Raw genomic sequence first — 19,322 nt, forward strand, 5'->3', positions numbered from 1 at the left:
TTTACATTACAGACGCAATCGAAATCACCCATCACAACAATTCGGTCACACTGCAAATGGTTTTCAACACTTTCAAAGAAATTCTTTCGGTCGTTCACCTTGTTAGGCGCATACAAGCAAATGACGCGCCACTTAATATCAGAGAAACATAAATCCCAAACAATAAGCCGGCCACTATCGTCTGCGAACACAGTTTCTACTGAGCGGCCTATAGCGCTTCTCAGAAAAAGCGCACAACCACCTGAAGTACCGCATGCGTGCGAAACACACACGTAAAAACGTGACCCAAATGAATGCAACATTTGATCCGTCCCTTCTTCACTATCGACGTTTGCTTCTTGTGCACCGATTACGTCAAGATTCTTTTTCATGAGCAGGCGACAAAGCTGATATTGCTTGCGCCTTCCTGCAAGGCCTCGAATTAATAATTGTACCAAATCGTAAGGATGTGTCTAGAAGTATTTTCATGGTAATGTGAGGAGTCGCGTGTGACTAAAGTCCTTCTTAAACAGATTACTGACACTGACTTCGTTCGAATGCGACGTCAGTCTTTACATCCTCCCCTCCCCCACCTCAGTACTCACACATACTGCGAACTTGCTGGGGGCTCACGTCGGTCCCCACACTGGCCCTTTCCTGCCAGTTGGGATAATAGGCGTCGGCTTGAAGCTCGACCGACGGCCACTCGGTGTTTTCGCAAGCGGTTCCTCGTGGCTTGATCCATTTGATCCTTCGTCCTTTTTCTCGTTAGCTTCGAGTGGACGTTTTACCGGGACCGCTCCTTTAAGGGGCTCTGTCGTGTCCATAGGACTCGGAGAGTGTTCGAGCGATTCCGCAGGCTCGTTGCTTGTCTTGTTCTTGTCATTTTCCGCGTGGTGCTCTTATTATTTAGCTCGAGCGGGCTTCTCCTCTTATTCTTTGGTGTCCGCTTTCTTCGCTGGTTCACGGATGCCTTCTTTTGGATCAGGACGCCACGTTTTCCAGCCGTCTCTTCAGCATCGAATGCGTCCATTGTGTGCCCCTGGATGACTTCATCACATTTGGATGGTCCCGCCACATTCGCGCACGTACACACGCACGAGCTTTCGTCGTGCCCGAAGCGTCGACACAAAGCACAGCGCGGTACGCGACACTCTCACCTGATATAACCTGTGTGGTTACACCTCAGGCAGAGCGGGGCACGCCTAGGCGCAACCAGCAATGTCATGATGCCGGCGACCCGGAGTTGATGCGGGAGGTCGTCTATGATAATTCCGTTTTTCAGCTTCATCGATACGATGCGGGTTGACGAACCTTTATCGGTGATGCCTTGCACGCGCCAGCGTTCCTTAAAGACCTCCGTAACCTTCCCAAAAGGCGCGAGCGCGGCGCGGACGTCCTCATCTTGCACGTTGTGAAGGAGCCAGTAGAGCTTAAAACGCACATCCTGGCTGGCTGCGTTAACCACCAGGCAGCGACGCTTCGTAACCGTAATGTCTCCAAGGGCCAGCATTTTCTTCATAGCATCATGGCTTCTGAAAGTGACCGCCCACACGTGGTTCATCTGGAAAGCCCCCAAGGCGTCAACCTCGGGAAGCCGACCCAGACGAACCAGCGTGTCTCCAAAATCTTCGACTCTGTAGGGCCTTGCCTTTACGTCTCCGTGAAGAAAGAGCGTGTTGGCCATGCATGGTCCTGTAGGCAGAGGCGGAAAAATAACTTAGTATTCCTGGCAATCCATAGCAGCATTCCTGTTACCGCGGCTCGTCTGAGCCGCAAACACCGCCCCAACGGAGCAAGGCATTATGCGTCCGCACCGAACGGTAGCCGGAAGTAGAATCGATACACCACGGGAAGCGAGCGCGCGGCGGGAGATTTTGCTCCCCCTTTTGGTCTGCGTGTATGCGATTGCAATAGAAAAAACAAAAGTACAATGTTCCCGCCCCGGATCGAACCGGGGACCTTGCGCGTGTGAAGCGCACGTGATAACCACTACACTACAGGAACCGAGCGCGCGGCGGGAGATTTTGCCCCCCCTTTTGGTCTGCGTGTATGCGATTGCAATAGAAAAAACAAAAGTACAATGTTCCCCCGGGATCGAACGGGAGACCTTGCGCGTGTGAAGCGCGCGTGAAAACCATTACACCACGGGAAGCGAGCACGCCACGGGTGATTTTGCTCCCCCTTTTGGTCTGCGTGCATTATATTGCAATAGAAAAAAAAGTACAATGTTCCCGCCCGGGATCGAACGGGAGACCTTGCGCGTGTGAAGCGCGCGTGAAAACCATTACACCACGGGAAGCGAGCACGCCACGGGTGATTTTGCTCCCCCTTTTGGTCTGCGTGCATTATATTGCAATAGAAAAAAAAGTACAATGTTCCCGCCCGGGATCGAACGGGGGACCTTGCGCGTGTGAAGGGCGCGTGAAAACCACTTCACCACGGGAACACAGCGCGCGGGGCGTGATTTTGCGTCCCCCTTTTGGTCCGCGTGTATGCGAGTGCAATAGAAAAAACAAAAGTACAATGTTCTCGCCCGGGATTGAATCGGGGACCTTGCGCGCGTGAAGCGCACGTGATAACCACTGCACCACAGGGATTTCTTTTTCTGTATTGCCTGTTTACATAATACAGAAAACAACAGAAAGATCTCAAAAACTTTTGAAATTGATCAACTCATCAAACAGTGTAACCCAATCAGGTGTTTCTGGCTGGGCTCGGTAAAGTTCTCGCATATACGCTACATGTTCAATAAAATTTTCCCTTACCGGCCGAGCGTTAGTGTCGGCATGTCTTAGCGACATTCGGGTTTTCCATATACTATGGAGGCTGAGTACCATTATCATGTAGTAGGGAATGTTATACTACATTAGCCAATGCATATTGCAGAGCAAGAAAACGAATACTATCATTCTTCAATGACGTGATTCTCAACTGGTAAATACCGGATTCTATGTGGTGTAATAGGTAAGTCCTTTTTGATAGTTCGCTGAAGGATGTCCCAGTGAAAAATGGGATCCCAGCATTCAATAAATACATGTTCTATCGTCTCTGGTTTTTGGCATAGTATGCAGTTGACTGTCCACGGTACAATCATTCCTTTATCTTGTAGCCACGTTTTTACAGGTAGAGGGTTTGTATGGAGCTTGAAGAAAAAGGATTTTGCAAGCGGTCGTATCGGCATTCCTTTAACCCGTTTTAAGACCTCTTGTCCACAGCCTCCAGTGTATATGCTTCTGCACACAGGCAGAGGTAACATAACGTCCAGTAAATCCTTGTAGAGCTCTTTCTTTTTTACCGTACTCAAGTATTCTATGGAAAACCTTACTTTAAGCATGCGAAAGGCTACTACAACCTCGCGCCAATAACCTTTTATACGGTGCATCGCAGTCTTATTTTCAGAGACGATGAATTCAGGTAGTGCATTGTGTAAACAAACTTGCATAACTGTACGCAGAAATGGATCACACTGATCTCTTAAAAATATAAAACGCGACACAATCTGTCTGATAGGTGCGACAGACCAAGGCCACCTTTTCTGACGGACAAAAACAGATTAGTTCGAGTCGTTCGTTCCCAACTTCCTCCCCAAATAAACACTGCAAATACTCTATTAATTTTTTGTAGGTTAGTACGCGACATGAACAATTCTTGCATAACATACCACAACTTCGCAACTAATAATAGATTGTAAGTAGTTGCACGGGCAAACATTGACAAATCTCGACCTTGCCATCGCTGCGTCTTCTCTTTCAAGCGTTCTGTTTACTCGTTCCAATACAGTTCGGTGTCTTCATAACATTGTAATGGGACACCTAAGTACATTGTTAGCATTGCTGTCCATTGCATGCAAGCAAATGATTCATGCTTCTCGCTCCACTCTCTATGCCAGCAACCTACGGTATTCTCCCAATTGATCTTGCAGCCAGATTCCTTGCAAAACTCGCCAGTCAACCTAACCACCTCTTTGATGCTTTCGGCATATTTGCAAAAGACAGTAATGTCATCAGCTTATGCGATGACCTTGACTTCCGTCGTTTCAAGCATAAAACCGCGTACACTATGACTAATAATTAAACTCAAGCAGAAAGGTTCTAAGTAAATATCAAAATGTAATGATGAAATTGCACATCCCTGCCTCACACTGGAGAGAAGCTGGATTGGTTCACTTCACTTCTTGTTTATAATGATGCGTGCGCTGCACTCTGAGTAAGCCATTTTCACTCCGTCTAATATTAGACCACCGACATTAACATATTGTATTATTGAAAATAGTACTTCATGTGACACATTGTGAAACGCTTTCTCCAAATCTAGTTGCAACACTGCAACCCGACATGAGAGAGCATCACAGCACTCAAGAACACTGCGAGCTACATGTGTATTGGTGGAAATTGTTCTGTCCTTGATTCCACATGTTTGATGCGGGCCCACTAGTCGCGTTACAACACTTTGAAGTCTCTTTGCTAACACTTTCGTGAATATTTTGTAATCACAGTTCGTGAGGCTTATTGGTCGATAAGACTTTACTGACAACCGTTTAACCGGATCCTCGCACTTAGGGACTAGCACTGTATGAGCGGTTCAGAACGATGGCGGCATTCGCTGTGTTGCATGCATTTCTTGAAGACATTATGCAATAATTGGCTGAGCTGACATTTGAAAGCCTTGTAAAAGGGCGCACCTAAACCATCAGGCCCGGGAGCCTTTTCTGCACCAAGTTCATCTATGGCGTCTTCAATTTCTCGCAATGTGATTGGAAATTCCAGGCTTGCTTTAATGTCATCTTCTAGACGTGGTATAAGATGAAGAAAATCTCGCTCAAACCCTTCTAATATTTTTTCTTGTTCCAAAGCAGTTCACGATGAGAATCTACGAATGCTCGCTCTATCATTGTGGGTTCGGACGTTTCCTCGTTTTGATATATTATTGCTTGTATTTCATTTATTGTCGCGTATCTCTTTTTGTCACTTAGCGCCCGTTTAGTAGGCGTTTCCCCATTCCACAATCGTTCCGCTCGCACTAGTACGGTGCCTCCCTTGTATCGTACTTGGTCGATAAGTTCGAGCTTACTTTGTGTTTCCTTTATCTGCTTCATGCAAGATCCAGCGTTCTGACATTCTGTAGACATAAGAAATTCTAGTTCGCTAGTTAATTCTTCTTCTTTTTTTTCCTTGCGGCGCAGCGCAGTTGCTTTTCCTATCGCTTTTACCTAACATCAGTTTTTAGAGTTTCCGATGTTTCACTACAGTGATTACTTTGCGCTGTCATAGAGGAATTATTCATTTCACTTATATCTCTGATAAAGCTTTCATCATCGAGCAGTTTGGTATTAAACTTCCAACGATCCCAATTAAATTTCGTTTCTTTTCGTTTTTGCCCTAAATCCAAACGTCACTAGAATATTATCAAAACAGGATACATGTTTAATCTCGTAACTTTGACTCAATGGCATGAGCTGCATTGCAATATAAGCTCGGTCTAATCGCGCATCACTTTCACCTTGATAGTGCGTATGAACGGAAGCTTTGCCTGTCGATAACAGAGTACCGACATCTTCCAATTCATAATCATTCACAAGTATGTTTAAAAACTGTGCGCTCGTATCTCTTCGTTTCAATTGTTTAGCTCGGTCTTGTGCTCTGCGCGCACAGTTGAAATACCCCATCAATATAAGGTATCACTCGCACTTCAGGTATTCTTTTAGCTGCTGAAAAAAAATTCTACGTGCACATTCATAATTTGGAGCATGCACGCACAAAATGCGCCACTTAAAGCCAGAAAAAGAACAATCAAGTTTGACAAATCGGCCAGTTCAACATATAATAACTTGTTCCTCTGCAATACCAGCACTGTTACGAATAAAGAGTGCGCAGCCTCCAGAAGTTCCAACCGCATGACACACGCAGACGTTATACGTTGCTCTAAATGGTTGCGCCGTGCAGTCCGTCTGTTCCCTGCCTTCCACTTTGGTCTCTTGCACGGCGACAATGTCTAAATGATTTTCTTGAAAAAGCCGGCTTAATTGGTACTGGCGTCTCCTGCTCGCCAAACCGCGAACGGTTAAAGTGCCTAGACGAAGGGGCTTCTTAAGGATAAGTGTCATGGTTAATCTGAAACAGGTTGACCACTGGAGTTTACCTCGATCTTTTATGTTGCCACACGGTCGATTCTTTCCGGCGGCGGGCAACGTCGCGTCCAGCCAGCAGTTCATGAAGCGATGCCGCTGTAGCTCTGTTGCTAGGTGACTTGACGCCATGGTAGGTGCTCGGTGTTCGTAAGTGGTGGAATAGCTGCTCGATGCCTTGACCCTCGTTTTACGAGGGCTTATTTCACTCAGTTTTCCCTTAAGGAGGGAGGCTGGGTTTCGGTTTGAAGCTGGGTCATCTGCGCAATTGAAGGCTGATCTTCACGACTGTCTTCGCGGCCGGTTCTTCTCCGCTGGTTGCACTGGGCTTGCCCATTTCGTTGCCTGCATCGTCACGCGGTCTCTTGGTAGAATTGCCAGGCTCAAGTTTCATGGGCTGCTCGTCGGCTTCTGCTTCCTCACCCAACGCTGCTTCTACGGGTTTGATTTTGTCCGCCTCTTGTGTTTCCCCCGTCACAGGGACTCCGTTTGTCTCGGTTGTGGTGTTATCAGCGAAAACACCTTTCCACGTGTCAGTAGGGGCAAATTATTTATTGGCACTCTTTGTGTCGGCCTGCTTTCGCCCACCAGCGGCTTCTTCGGCGTCTGCTTCATCCATTATGAGCTCTGCATCCACGTCCTTCGTTGTTTTTCCGGTGATGCTCGCATATGTGGTCACGCAGTCTAGGTCCGTGTGGCCGAAGCGCCTACACTGGGAACAGCGAGGCACACAGCAGTCACGTCGAATGTGGCCAGTGGTGTTGCAACGGAGTCATAATGGTGCTCGGTTCGGCACAAGAACTAGGGCGAGTTCGCTTCCTACACGCAACTGGTGGAGTAGGTCATCGATAGTGACTCCGGCTCCCAGTTTCGTGGCCAGTAGGCGGGTTGTCGATGCTCTTTCTGTGATACCACGTACGCACCATTTTTCCTTCGTTACTTCCGTAACTTTTCCATACAGAGCCAAGGCCGCACGCACATCATCATCGCTGACCCCGTAAAGACGCCAGTGCAGTTTCATTCGTAAGCCTTGGTCGTTGGCGTTAACTACCAAGCACCGGCGACTCTTCACTCGGAATTCCCCTTTTGACAACATTTTCTTCGTTGCTTCAGCGCTCTTGAATGTCACGGCCCAAACGTGATTCATCCTGTACGCCCCCAAAGCGGTAACGTCGGGAAGTGCTCCAAGATTTTCCAAGGCATCGCGAAAATCTTCCACTCGGTATGGGCACGCACGGAAATCCGGATGAAGAAAAATATTATCCGTAACAACCTGAGCTGTTGGCAGTTGAGGCAATACAACTTGGTAATCCTGGTCGACCGAAGCAAAATACCTGTTTCCGCGGCTTGAAAGGGCCGCTGAATCCGCTCCGTGGGAGCCCATGTTACCCACGCCCGAACACAACGATGGCCGGAAGTGGAATCACACCACGGGAACCGAGCACGCTGCGGGTGATTTTGCTCCCCCTTTTGGTCTGTGTGTATGCGATTGCAATAGAAAAAACGAGAGTACAATGTTCCCGCCCGGGGTCGAACCGCGGACCTTACGCTTGGGAAGCGCACGTGATAACCACTACACCACGGGAACTTTTTTTTTCTTTATAGCCAACTTGGCACCATACAGTGGAAAAACAACATCATAGCATCACATTAAAAATGCTAGCTTGTGTCGGGCTAGCATAAGTGGGTTGAAAAATGCTTTACGGTCAGCAGTTCATCCAGATAAACACACAAATATGGATTTTTTTTCCTTCTGGTTTTACACATCTCGTAAATATGCGATGCTTTCGCTGAAGTTGTCCAGGGCTGACCTCGCGTTGACGTCCGCATTACGCACTGACATTCTGGTTTTCAAAACACTGTGTATTACTAGAATCATTAGCATATCGTACGGCACACCTTCGCTTTCAACCGGAAGAAATCGAATGCCGTAGGGTGTAAGCAGCAGGTCCTTTTTCAGGGTTCTTTGCAAGATGTCCCATAGGAATAGGGCATCGCAACCATCGAGAAACATGTGCTCGATTGTTTCAGGCCTTTTGCATATTACACAGTCTACCGACCATGGTACCAACAACCCTTTTTCCTTTAGCCATGGTATTGTAGAAAGTGTGCCACTATGGAGCATGAAAAAAAAAAGTTTTGACGGATGATGGGATAGTCATTCTTTTAACCCTTTTTAACACATTGCTGCCTGGCCCAGGATTGTGCATCCTTCGATACAAGGGAACAGGCATCATCACATCAATTAGGTTTTTTTAGAGGTGTTTTCTCTTGACCTCGCTGACATATTCCATTGAAAATCTTACTTTTAAAAACTGGACAGCTGCAACAATTTCATGCATGTATCCGCGGACATTGCGTTGCATATGGGCGCATGATGACAAAATGACATCTCGCAATGCGTTCGCCAATCTCTCTTGCAGTACACTTCTTAAAAAAGGATTTCTTTGATTGCGATAATATGCGAACCTAGAGACAATTTGTCTCACGAACAAATGAATCAAACCCAGTCCTCCCAATCGCACTGGAAGGAACAAATTTGTGTGGCTCACCCTTTCCCATGATGAGTTCCATACAAAAACAGCGAACACTCTATGCAGTCGTTGAATACTCATGCGCGACATGTGCAACGCTTACAAAACATATCATATTCGAGCAATAATAAAACTGTTACACACTGTGGCACGGGAAAAAATTGATAGATCTCGTCCTCCCCATTTTTGTGTTTTCTCTCGAGCCTTCTCTCTCTGTTCTTTCCAGTATTCTTGTGTATCCTTGTAATGCTGTAGTGGTACGCCTAGGTATTTACTTGGAGTAGTCGTCCACTGAATGTTGGCGTGCGTGACAGGCACACTATCGCATTCTCCATGCCAGAAACCCTGACATTTATTCCAGTTTATTCTGCTCCCTGAGTATTGACAGAAAGCTGTGGCATCTTTTAGCGCATTTGTTACACTTTCTCTATCGGTACAGAAAACTGCTATGTCGTCGGCGTAAGATAATATTTTGACTTCACAAGCCATAATACAACAGCCTCTTATTTCCTCATTTTGAATAATCTTTAAACAAAATGGCTTTAAATAAATGCTAAAAAGTAGTCACGACAGAGGGCACCCTTGTTTCACTGAAGAGACGACATGGATGCTTTTGCTGACTTGTTTGTTAATTATAATTGAGGCAGAGCATCTAGTGTACGACATGTTTACACCTTGCAGTAATATTTTCCCTAAATTTACATATTCCATAATGCCAAACAATATTTCATGCGTAACAAGGTCAAAAGCTTTTTCCAGACCTTTTTGGAGCATTGCCACGTGGTTGGAAAAAACATCACAACACTCTAAAATATTTCTTGCTATATGAATGTTCGTCGTTATGCTCCTACGAATAATTCTGCACGTCTGGTGTGGTCCGACTATATCTTTAATGAAACCTTGTAATCTTTTTCTTTTTTTTGTAATCACCTTCATGAATATATTGTAATCAATGTTAGAGAGGGTAATTGGCCGGTAAGAACCTACCAATAATTGCTTAAGTCGGTCGTCCGTTTTAGGAATGAGAACGATATGTGATTGACGGAAGGAAAGGGGAAGCTCTCCTACGTCATATGCCTCTTGTATTACCGCATGCAATGCCTTAGCTATAGGAGCTTTGAATTTTTTATAAAACGCTGAACCCAGTCCATCGGGACCGGGCGATTTTCCGGAGTGTAAATCATCGATTGATTTTTCAATTTCTTTTAATGTAATTGAGGCTTCTAGGACTGATTTTGCATCGTCATCTAGTTGCGGCATAGGTGGAAGAAAAGCGTTCCCAAATCCCTTGTTTACTTCTTTCCTTTCACCAAACAATTTCCGAAAGTGCTCTACGAAAGCATCTTCTATATCACTTTTCTTATCTGTGACTGCACCTCAGTACCTTATTTCTTTTTAGCTCGCGTATCTTTTTTTGTCACTAAGGGCGCGTTTGCTGGGCGTTTCACCAATCCACAAATGCTCTGCACGAGCCCGTATCATTGCTCCTCTATAATTTTCGACAATGATAAGCTGAAGTTGTCGCTTGACGTCTCGAATGTCTTTACTGCACAGGCCGGGGGTAACACTTTCTTGGCTGATAAAGAAGTCTAACTGGGCTCGCAGTTCTTTTTCGTGTTTTATTTTACTGTGCCTAAGTGCGGAAGCCCGTTCTATCGCCTTAGTCTTTATTGTTTCTTTGAAACGCTGCCATCTGCCAATTATGTTCTGGTGATCTTCAAGTAAAAATAATGCTTTCCATTGCGTAATCTACGAAAGGTTTGTCATCCAATAGATTGCCATTAACTTTCCAGAGCTGCCAACTAAATGTATTTTTTCTTTTTTCTGTTCCAAGTGAGAAAGACACTAAGCTGTGGTCGCTGAAAGAAACATGATTGACTGTGTAATTACTGCACAAAGGTACAAGAGCTGTCGATATATAAGCTCTATCTAGTCTAGCGTGGCTATTTCCTTGAAAAGGAGTGAACTGGGGGAAGTGACATGAAAACAATGACCCCATGTCATGTAATTTGTGTTCATCCACTATTGCGCTTAAAAATATTGCACTTTTATCTCGAATAGGTCGTTTGTTCACTCTATCTTCTGGTTCACAAACACAGTTGAAATCACGCAGTAATATGAGCAGCTTATCGCATAACGGGTGTTTTTCCATTTCCTCGAAAAACACTCGCCGGTTATGTTCCTTGTTTGGTGCGTACACGTTAATCACCCTTCAATTTTTCATTGCGAAGGTGAAATCACAAACAATATAACGACCACATTGACTGACACTCAAAGATTCCTCAACAATACCAATAAAATTTCGAAGAAATAGAGCACAACCTGCTGACAAACTTACTGCATGACTTATGGCAACATTGTACCAATTTCTAAAAGGTGATACCATGCGATCGCTTTCTTCCTGCGTTTCTACCTTTGTCTCTTGAACTGCTACGATATCCAGTTCACTTTCTAACAGCAGGCGATTAGGCTGGTACTGACGTCTCCTAGACGCCAGACCTCTGACATTTATCGTCGCTATGCGTAGTGCTGTGCCTGATTTTAACGCCATTTCTTTTTATATATTCTGCAAAATGATCGCATTACAGTACCCCTTTACAATCTGAAAACATTAGTTAGCATAGCATAACACTTACAGGGAAGATGAACCTTGTAGGCACATCACATATGCAGCACAATGTGCGCTATAGGCATCTTTTAACCGGAAGGGTTCACGACACTTGCGAATGAGTTCGCCCAGAGTCCCCAGGTCCTCCCGAAGACCGCAAAGATTGCGCTGCGCGGAGAGTCGGCGTCATGACGGAGGTTTTTCCGCCGGCCGCCGCTCAGCGGAAAAATTCGGCCTCTGCTTCAATAAAGACCATCTTATGCCGAGTTCCTTCGGCGGTGGTTCTGTCTCTTCAACTCCTTTGTCTGCTTTCTCGACGCTCTCCTCCAATGGCCGCTTGGTGGGCTGTCCACTGACGCTTTCGATGACGTCCATGCAGGTCTCTTGGGTTTCTTCCACATTTGTATCCTCGCTGGTAGGTTGACAGGCGTCCGTCGATGTGGTGGCTTTTTCCACGGCCTGGTCTTTGGTGTCCCGTTCGCGCTCTGTTGGTTGACGCCTTTCCTCCAAAAAGGGTTTGTTGGCTGCCAGCGTTACCATTTTGCGGACTGTGGTGTCCTTTGACGGCTTGGAAGCTTCTTCAGGGTCGTTTTCATACATGAGAAGTTCGGATGAATCCTCGCCACTCGTAGGCACAGCGACGCTGGCGTACGTCTTAGGGCATTGACCTTCTTCATGTCCGAATCTATGGCAAGCACTGCATTTTGGAACACGGCAGTCGCGGCGAATGTGCCCGATTGCATGACAGCGCAGGCACATCGGCGCACGGCCTGATACGACCACCAAAGCTTGTTCACCTGCGACGTTCAGCTGGTGCGGTAGATCTTCCAGCATAACAAGCCTGCCTTGAGGGGCATGGACACCAACCTGGTTGTGGACCCCTTGTCAGTGATTCCGTGTACTCGCCGCCTCTCTCTGCTAATTTCTGTCACCTTTTCCATAAGGAAGGAACTCCACCCGCACGTCATCGTCTGGAACGTTGTGCAACAGCCAGTGCACTTTCATCCTTACATCGTGGTTTCCAGGATCAATGACGACGCAGCGCCGGCCCTTGACCTTCAATTCACTCGCGGCGAATAAATTCTTCACGGCTTGGGCATTACTGAAAGTTACGGCCCACGCGTGGTTCATCCGATACGCCCCTAAGGCGATCACATCAGGAAGCAGCGACAAACCAGACAACGCGTCGCGAAAATATTCGTCTTGGTAAGGCCGCGCTTGAACATCTCCGTGAAGAAAAACTGTATTAACAACAAAACGACCTGTTGGCAAATTCGGCAAAATAAACTCGTAGCCTTCTTCAGATGAAAAGTTCCTGCTGCCGCGGCTGGCAATAGCCGCTGTAGCCGCCCCTAGAGAGCTCGACATCGCACAACCGTTCGCTTCGGCGGCCGGAAGTGGAATCCGCCATGGAAACACAGCACGCGGCGGGTGATTTTGCGTCCCCGTTTTGGTCCGCCTGTATGCGATTACAATAGAGAAAACAAAAGTAAGATGTTCCTGCCTGGGACCAAACCGGGGACCTTGCGCGTGTGAAGGGCACATGATAACCACTACACCATGGGAACCGAGCACGCTGGAGGTGATTTTGCTCCCCCTTTTGGTCTGCGTGTATGGGATTGCAATAGAACAAACAAAAGTACAATGTTCCCCCGCCCGGGATCGAATCGCGGACCTTGCACGCGTAAAGCGCACGTGATAACCACTGCAATATAAAAAAATACGGGGTTTTACGTGCCAAAACCACTTTCTGATTATGAGGCAGGCCGTAGTGGGGGACTCCGGAAATTTCGACCACCTAGGGTTCTTTAACGTGCACCGAAATCTAAGTACCCCGGTGTTTTCGCATTTCGCCCCCACCGAAATGCGGCCGCCGTGGCCGGGATTCGATCCCGCGACCTCGTGCTCAGCAGCCTAGCACCATAGCCTCTGAGCAACCACGGCGGGTCACGGCGCCATAGGAACCGAGCGCGCGGCTGTTAATTTTGCTCCCTCTTTTGGTATGCGGGTACGCGATTGCAATAGAAAAAACAAAAGTAGAATGTTCCCGCCCGGGATCGAACTGGGGACTTTCCGCGAGTGAAGCGCGCGTGATAACCACTACACCACAGGAACTTTTTTCTCTTTATTGCCGGTAATTAGCAGTACATCGGCAGGACAACACACGCAACATATATACACAGACAGATGAACTTCTCACCTGTTTAGAAAAATTGATAAGCAAAAGCCGCCTGTTATATGTTAGCTGGCGTTGTTTAAAATTCTTTAGGACTAGCCAGGGGTTCTATCCTGGCCATCCAAGGAGGGGGGCACTGATGTGTAGCAAGCACATCAAGAAAACGTGTTATTTGTTCTCGAAAGAAAACGCGGGCTGGTCTTGCATGGGGATTGCAATAAAATCCAGCCATGCGGGCTCGCCATATACAGTAGATGCCAGTTAACATTATCTGATTGAAAGGTGTTCCGTCCTCGTCATCTATCGGTATGCCACGGTATGGTATGCCTTATGCCATGTGGATCAAGAGGAAATTCTTTCTTTATTGTTCGCTGTAGAACATTCCAAAAGAAAACTCCCGCCCAACAGTGTGAAAAAACATGGTCTATTGCTTCTGGTTATTTGCACATGAAGCAATATGAGCCCCAATTGCATGTAAAAGCCCCTTTCTTGTAAAAACGTTGCAACTGATAGTGTTCCTGTGTAGTTTGAATGATAGTGTTCCTGTGTAGTTTGAAAAAGAAAGTTTTCAAACCAGGCGGTACCTGCATTTTTTTAACACGTTTCAAAACATTCTGGCCTGGGCCTCGACTATATATAGTTCGGCACCGAGGTGGGGGAGAAAGGCTGTCCAGTAGATCATTGCGCAGCCTTTTTCTTGTGACCATAAACAAGTATTCTTTGGAAAACCGTACAGCAAGGAAGTGAACGCCCAGCACAATTTCCTTGTAGAAACCGAACACTGGCCCTGGTACACTTTGAGAGCATATAATAAACTCGGGTAACAAATGCGCTAGCCTAACCTTGCAGACTAATTGCCTCACAAACAGGTGGGCCAGCCCTAGCCCTCCATCTTTCACCCGTCTGAACATGTTGTTGCGGCTGCATCTCTCCCATCCAGAACCCCACACAAACACAGCAAAAACTCTGTGCAATTTCTGTACATTGGCTCTGTTACAAAAAATGAACTGCATAACGTACCATAGCTTAGCTACGAAAAACCAGTTGCACACAGTAGCCCTGGCAAATACTGAAAGGTGCTTGGCTTTCCACGCCTCAGCCTTCTCTTTAACCCTTTTAAGCTCACACTGCCAGTATTCGTCGATCTGTTTATAAGCTTCAAGTGGTACAACCAGGTAATTTGCTGGCGTTCTCGACAAAGTGACATTCGGAGAGATAGCGGTAGTCTTAGGCCACTCCCTATGCCAAATAGCGTGTCACTTGCTCCAGATTACTCTACTTCCAGTGATTTCGTGAAATGTTTTAACAACATTTATCGTTTGCAAAACGCTCTCCTTGTCATTGCAACACACGGCTACGTCATCAGCATAGGCCCGAAGTTTAACTTCTGATGCTTGCATTGTAAACCCATGAATACATTTGTTCTCCATCACTGCCAAACACAGAGTTTCTAGATAAATACAAAACAGGAGTCGGCTGGCTGGGCAGCCCTGACGCAGGGAACGTTGAATGCTGATGGAGGGGGCCCCCAGTGACTTGTTAATTATGAGCTTAGTACTTCCGTTCCGGTATGCCATGGCCACCCCGTCAGTAATTATGAACCCGACATTATTATGCTTTAGAATGGCAATTAAAATAACATGAGCAACACAGTCAAAAGCGTTCTCCAAATCAAGTTGGAGAATAGCAACTCGCGACCTTAAGGCGTCACAACATTCGAGAATCGATCTCATTATGTGTATGTTTGCGCTAATAGTACGTCCTTTGATGCCGCATGTTTGGTGACCACTTACTACGGCTTCCATGACTGATTGTAACCTGCCAGCGATAATCTTCATGAATACTTTGTAATCATTGTCGGTAAGTGATATTGGTCTGTACGACGTTACATGTTTTAGTTTCTTAGGCTCATCGGTCTTAGGGATGAGCACAGTGTGTGCTTCCCCGAAAGAATATGGCAATGCGTTTACTTCATACGCGTCGTTAAAGACGTCAGCGAGAAGAGCCGACATGTCTGATTTAAACTGTTTATAAAAAGCGGCGCAAAGGCCATCCGTACCCGCCGATTTTCCAGTTTTTAAATCATCAATCGCCTTTTCCACTTCACGTGCTGATATCGGTGCCTCTAGTCTGTTCTTCGTATCTTCGCTGACTTGCGGCATGCGTCCCAAAAACATGGCTCTAAAGGCATCTACGTCAACTGGACTCGATGCAAAACGCTGTTGAAAGTGCTGGAAAAACACTTGTGCTATGTCCTCACAGTCGGTTATTTCGTGATTATCTACTTCAAGTACATCTACGTGGTTACGCCGTGCATGCCTCTTTTCAAGACCGAGCGCACCCTTAGTTGGAGCCTCATCTGCTTTCAATGACTCTGCCCTAGCGCGTATAATCGCTCTCCGATATTGCTCTTCATCGCATAGCTCTAATTTCGATTTGATGCTACGCAAATCCTCTTTGTATGCGCCAGGTTGGCTGCACTCTAAGGCCGTTAACTTTACCAACACCACCCTTAGTTCTTTCTCTTTAACTCTTTCTTCGTATTTTATTTTGCAGGAGCGATCAATGGCGGCTAGTTTAATTTGTTGTTTAAAATTTTCCCACCTTTCGGTGACTCGCAACACGTTATTTCCCACTTCTTTCAAATATTCGTTTACTTTGCTTAGAAAGAGCTCGTTAGTTAACAATTTGGAATTCATTTTCCACATCTCCCACGTGAAAGTGTGGTGTTTTGCTTTGCGTCTAACATACATCTTGACCAAACAGTGATCAGTGAATGAAAGAGGCATGACACCGTAGCTGTTACACAGGGGTATTACGTCTAGTGACACATACATTCTGTCTAGACGAGCGTGACTATTGCCCTGGAAGTGTGTGTAATGAACGTCGCGTGTTCCATCCAGACAGTCAGCCACGTCGTCTAGGTCGAACTCAACTAATATTTCAGTAAGGACATGGCAGCTTTTGTCATTTGTTCTTCGGCCTGTTCTGTCCCGATCTCGAGTACACAATTAAAATCCCGCAGAATTATCACTTTTCTGTTCATGCAAATGTGCGTCCTTTAGGGTGAAAAAAAAACAGAGTGCACTCTTCACAAACATTGGGTGCATATACACACAAAACACGCCACGAATCATTACCAACATTAAAGTCAACGTACACTAGCCTGCCTGAAGCGCATGAAAAATAATTTTCGATAGATAAGCCGGGAAGTTTCCTAATAAATAAAATAACACACGCCGATGCACCTTTTGCATGGCTCACTACCGCGTAGTACAAAGACGTAAACCTTAGCACCATGCCTCGGGTCACCTCCTCCCCTTCGACCTTTGTCTCCTGCACGGCCAAAACGTCGAGGTCTTGGTGCACCATCATCCGGTACACTTGGCTTTGTTTACGCTTGGTGGCCAGACCTCTCACGTTTAGCGTGCCCAAGCTAAGCGTTGGGTTGGTTGCCATTGCTAATACGGAAATGTGAGAGAGGCCCGGAGCACGGTGCTCACCGCAACGTCTAGCCAGCGGCTAGACGCCTCCGGGACCATCGGATGGTCTGGTGTGGTCCGCGGACGGTTGTGGCTTGTCGCCGGCCTTCCTATCCCGATGAATGTTTGGAGAGGGCTTGAAGCTGCTCCTTCACGTCAAAGTTGTCTTTGCAGGTGGCCCATCGGCATGGTTCTTTGTAGCTGTTTTCTCGTCGGTAGCGTCTAGCGGCCTCTTAAAGATAGCGTTGCCGCTCGTGTCCATAGGGTCGCTGGTTGGGGGTGGATTCCCACATTCTGTCTCGTATGCGGCTTCATCAACTACAAGGCAGTTCTCTTTGCTTTTCGCCCGCTGTTCTGCAGGACCCGTTGCCGTCCCATCTTTCTTTTCAAGGGTAACAAATACATCTTTTGTACCTTTCGCTGCCTTCGATGTCGCCTCTGCATTGCTGGCGCTCTCCTTGTCACCAGCCCCCTTGGCAGCGTCCTCGGTTTCAGCAGCGTCCATCCTCATCTGCGCGACGACCTCGTTCATTGGTGTCCCAACAGCTGCAGCGTACGTGCGCACGCACTGATCTTCGGAGTGTCCAAAGCTGCGACATCGAGCGCAACGCGGTACCTTGCACTCGCGACGGACGTGTCCGACACCCTTGCATCGTAGGCACTGCATCGGCCATCCAGGCGCTACCACAAGGGCCAGTTCACCGGCAACTCGGATTTGGTGCGGGAGGTCATCGACTTTCAACCCGCTCTTCAACTTCAACATAACGATCCGCGACGTTGAGTCCTTGTCGCCTACGCCTCTGACACGCCATCGTTCTCTCGTCACTTCCACGATCTTGCCAAAGGCTGCTAGCGCTGCCTTTATATCTTCTTCCGCCACCCAATACAGCAGCCAATGAAGGCGGAGGCGTACGTGTTGGTCTTGAGGGTCGACGATAACGCAGCGACGCCCCTTCTCGTTGAGCTCTTTCAACGCCAGCATCCTTTTCGTTGCCTCGTCACTCGAGAAGGTGACTGCCCATACGTGATTTATCTGGTAGGCTCCAAGGGCCATGACCTCCTGCAGCAATCCAGTCGGGACGAGGGCATCTCGGAAGTCTTCGGCTCTATAGGGCCTTGCTCGCACGTCGCCATGCAAAAACACGGTGTTTTTCACGACAGGTCCCTTGGACAGTTGTGGCAAAATAAACTGGTAGCTGGCTTCCTCGTGATCGTCGATATGCCGTTTACTACGGCCAGTACCGTTTACCACGGCCTGGGCTTCGGTTTATCTGCATTGTATATCATTTCTTTTTCATTTTTGCCGATATAGCATAGGCGCGTTTTTCTGCCGTCACAGGTTTTGATAATACTTTAGCTGTTTCTACGGCCCACTTGCGCCGGACTGGTAATGCATAGAAAAAAATAAACTTCACCGGGCGTCCTCAGTGTGCAGCTTCCGGCGAGCATTTCAGACTTATCATAGCCCCTTCGTCACACATGAATGCCGTTTCTTTTGTTCCCGCCTTCAGTCGCTCCCAATGTGCAACGGCGGTTAACTGCGGAGGAAAGGAGCGAAATAATCGGTCTAGGAGAGGCAGGCTTCTCTCTGAGGAAAATTTCTGCTATGGTTGGCCGTCCAGTGAAAACTGCAAACCGTACCCTCAATGCCTATTTCAGAGAGAACCATGTAGTGGATGCCCCTCATCGTCGCAGGCCCAGGAAAACGACTGAAGATTAAGACCACCTCATCGTAGCAGCAGCCGTTCAAGACCCCTTCAGAAAAGCAAAAAAAAAAAGAAATTGCCGAGCAGCTCAACGTTGATGTTATTCTGCCCACTTTTCGAAGGTGACTACATGAGGCAGGACTGAAGAGTCACGTAGCCGCAAGGAAGCCCCTCCTTACAGCAAGTCACCTTGAGAAACGGTTAGAATTTGCCAACCGTCACAGAAACTGGACGTCACACCAATGGCAGCAAGTTATATTCAGCGACGAGTCCACATTCTTCACTTGCTGGAATCAGCGCCTCCGCCTCTGGAGGGTCTCCGGGTCCAGGTAAAATAGTAAGATAGGAATGCAAATGGTTTTTGCGCATTTCAAAATTAATTTTTTCTTTCTCTTTTCTGGAAGGTGCGATGAGGACAACGTGCTGAACTTTGCTGCCAGCGGACGTGTATCTGTGAACGTGTGGGGTGCCATCAGCTACGCAGGCCTTGGCCTGCTGTACCACATTCCTGGGAGGCTGACAGCTGAAGCTTACATAGAAATTTGTAACAGCATTCTTCTCCCATATGCTAATAATAGACCCTTCCCGGACGGCTGCTTTTATTTTCAACATGACGGGTGCCCTGTACACACTGCGTCTGTAGTGCAGGAGTACCTGAAGAGCAGTGGCATCGCACAGCTGGAGTGGCCACCGCGGAGTCCGGACCTCAA

General features: G+C 47.1%; 2 non-coding genes across 2 annotated transcripts; both read right to left on the reverse strand.

Moving 5' to 3' along the window:
* Nucleotides 1-1,913: 1,913 nt before the first annotated feature.
* On the reverse strand, nucleotides 1,914-1,986 carry TRNAV-CAC (transfer RNA valine (anticodon CAC)). Its single transcript has one exon. It is a non-coding gene; the product is annotated as a tRNA-Val (tRNA).
* A 5,635-nt stretch (nucleotides 1,987-7,621) lies between these two features.
* On the reverse strand, nucleotides 7,622-7,694 carry TRNAG-CCC (transfer RNA glycine (anticodon CCC)). The gene has a single exon. It is a non-coding gene; the product is annotated as a tRNA-Gly (tRNA).
* Between the last annotated feature and the right edge of the window lie 11,628 nt (nucleotides 7,695-19,322).

The sequence above is a fragment of the Dermacentor albipictus genome, unplaced genomic scaffold (assembly GCF_038994185.2).
Source record: "Dermacentor albipictus isolate Rhodes 1998 colony unplaced genomic scaffold, USDA_Dalb.pri_finalv2 scaffold_28, whole genome shotgun sequence".
Lineage (NCBI taxonomy): Eukaryota > Metazoa > Arthropoda > Arachnida > Ixodida > Ixodidae > Dermacentor > Dermacentor albipictus.